Consider the following 3308-nt stretch of genomic DNA (forward strand, 5'->3'; position numbering starts at 1 on the left):
CTTATTACATAATAATACATAAACTGATAAAAGTTAATAATATGATTTCACACCTCAAAATTTTGGTCGGTTTTCTCACCGACTCTAGCTCTAGCATGAAAATTCTTTTGCGGTTCCCATTTCATTTATTTTCTTTTCATGTTTTCTAGCAAAATAAATTAAACCAGTAAAACAATTTCCGAGTTTACTTATCCTTTTTTTTTCTGCCTTAACGAACACGCCGTTAATTTTCATTTTTTTTAATTAAAAAATCAGATTGCATGTAAATGTTAGTAACTCGCTACGTGTTACAAAAAGACTAATTTTTTTTCCAATGAAATGAAAATAGATAAAAAAAAAAAAACAAATAATGATACAATTATATATTTGTTCAAAATTTTTTATTTTATTTTCTTTTAAATCTGAAAATTCATCTCCTATCTTCTCTTTATTTTTACTGTCACAAGCACCATCAAAGTCTCATCGTCGTTGTTCACAACGCCACTGTGGCATCATTATCGTCGTCACAGGTCTATTACAACTACATCTTTTTCTTCTCAAGATGAAGGTGAGTTTTTTCGTCATTTTCGTCGTTTCTTCCAAATTAAGTAATTCTTTTGAATCGATATTTTACTTCTTCAATCGAAGTTGTAGAGGTTTTCTATCCATTTTCTGATTTTTGTAATTGTGGATTCTTTTTTAATTTGAGTTGGCTTAGATGGATTGTCGTAGGAAGCAATAATGCAAGCACGTTTTTGTTTTTTGGAATGCTACTTTTCCGTTGCCTTTGAGTTGGTTCATTGTTTTTGACGTGTGTGAGAGAAGTCTATGTTAGATTCAATTCATGCTGCAACTGCTATTGGATCAAAAAATGAATTCCCCCAATGATGTGAAATATGGCAAATTGATAACAGTTGTGTACAATGCTGCAGTGGTTGTTCCATGATTGAATTAATTTATGATTGAATTAATTGATGATACATACTAATGATTACTTGAGATGATGCTGGACTATTTGTTATATATGATGTAATAATAAATTGATGATAATATATGTGGATTGTTTGAGTAATTTGTGTCTGAATTGCTATGTTGAGTAATGCAAAAAATTTTTATTTTATATGAGTATACTTAAATGTGAAAGTGACAAAAAATAGTGATTTATTAATTCTGAGTATTTATGACTGATTTAATCTTTTTAATAAGTCATAATAGGTAAAAGAAAGTTAGAATGCAAGGTTAAAGTGAGTGAAAAGCTAGGAATTAATTTTTGACCTCTCAAAACTCGAGGTTACATGTTGCAGTCTTGCAGAACTATGCAGTTTCAGATAGCATTTTGTGAATAAAACTGGGAGAAATTTAGCTACTCAAAATAAGTGAAATTATTTTTCTATGAAACCTTGAGATGTCTAGATTGTTTCCCTAAAATTTTAGAATTTTTCGATGTGTGGTTTGGGAGATATGAATTTTAGGAAATGGTCATTTTCTGCAGAAATAATGTTGTCCGAATTCTGAAATAACAACTTCAAAACCACATATCTGAAAATCTTTGGAGGTGCAACTAAAGAGGGGTGAAATATTAGGATATATAGTATTTTATGTCCAAATTTAAGGGCAATTCGAGTTTTTTAGAAAAAGGTGTGCCTTTTGGAAGCAGGACTGTTCACTGTTGTGACAACACCCTTTCCTTAAAATAAAATCATATTTCGAGAGGCATAACTTTTTTTAGAAAAGTGAAAATGCTCTAAGACTTGAAATGGGTGAAATATGGGTAAGGGGTTAAGTACTTTTTTCGTCTTTAACCTCTTGGGTGAAAATCAAAATCGTCCCCGACCTTTTTTGTTATTAAAATCATCATCAACATTACAAAACGTTATAAAATCATCCTTTTGTCCATAATAATTTTTGAAATGACATAAAAACCCTTTCCTATTATCACTACCCAGTACCTACAGTACCCCACCCATTACCCCTACCCCCCATTACTCCTTTCCACCTAAAACAGAAAAACCAAAATGAAGAAAAGGAACAACAGAGGGAGAAGAAAGAAAAGGAAAGGAAGAAGAGGGAGGTGATGGCAGGGGAAGAGGGTAGCCGCTGCCGTCGCGTTGTGGCTGTAGGACTTGTCGCGATGGGCTTGTCGTTCTTCGTCTCTCTCTCTCTTCTGTTGAGGCTTGTCGCGCCGCCGTCGCTGGTGTTCTCCATCGCCGTCGTCGCCGGGGTTCAGCCGCTTCGTCGCTGCTACGCCAACCCTCTGCTGCTCCCCTCATCTTCTCTATGCATCCATGGGCTTTCTCTCCGCCGTTGCGGGGCTTGGGCTCTGGCTCCTCTCCCATCACGCTATGTTCTGCTGCGCCGCCATTGTTAGAGTTTCAACCACTTCGTCGTCACTGGGCAAGGGTTTCGTTGCTCCCCCATCATTGCTGTACACCTGCTCTGTCTCTACTATTGCTGGCAAGGGTTTTGTTCTTCATTTTTTTATGTTTTTTTAATTTTTGAAGAACATAAACATTATTTCTTTCTTTCTAATTTTTTTAATTTATGTTGTTTCTGATTTTGAATCTGAAATTGCAGTTGATGATTGCTGAATTATTTTTAATTTCAAATTTTTGTTAAATTTATTTTGTTGATGATTTCTGTTAAATTGCTAAATTATTGTTGTTGATGATTTCTGTTAAATTGCTGAATTGTTGAAAAAAAAAGGGTTTAGGTGGAAAGAAAAGGATTGGGGGTAGTTGGTAGGTGGTAGTGATTTAGGATGATGAACTGGTAATAGAGAGAAAGATGTGATGGTTATGATGCCAATGGTGATGGTTATGGTGATAGTGGTGGTGGCCATAAGGAAAGGAAGAAAGAGATGCGTAGCAATGGTGATGATGATGCAGAGGTTAGTGGTGAGGGTAGGGAGGGTTTTTCAATTTTTGTTTAAGGAAAAAATTGTCTACAAAATATTGTTTATGGATAAAAGGATGATTTTATAACGTTTTGTAATGTTGAGGATGATTTTAATAACAAAGGGGATGATTTTAATTTTCACCCAAGACGTTAAGGACGAAAAAAGTACTTAACCATATGGGTAAGTGCACTTCAACCACACCAAAATTTAGGAGAATCCAACCAAAAGATAGATTTTATATGATTTTTCTAAATTAGTGACTGCTTGCTGTTTTTCTAAAGTGTACTAAATTAGTGGCCAATTTTTAAAAAATCATATAAAATTAATTNNNATGTTATACCCCTTTTGTCACTTTTTGAGTACTTTTATTATTAATATGTCCACTCTAAATATTATATTTTCATAGATGGATATTAAAAATTTCGAAGATACG

Source organism: Arachis ipaensis, chromosome B02 (assembly GCF_000816755.2).
Source record: "Arachis ipaensis cultivar K30076 chromosome B02, Araip1.1, whole genome shotgun sequence".
NCBI classification, from domain to species: Eukaryota; Viridiplantae; Streptophyta; class Magnoliopsida; order Fabales; family Fabaceae; genus Arachis; species Arachis ipaensis.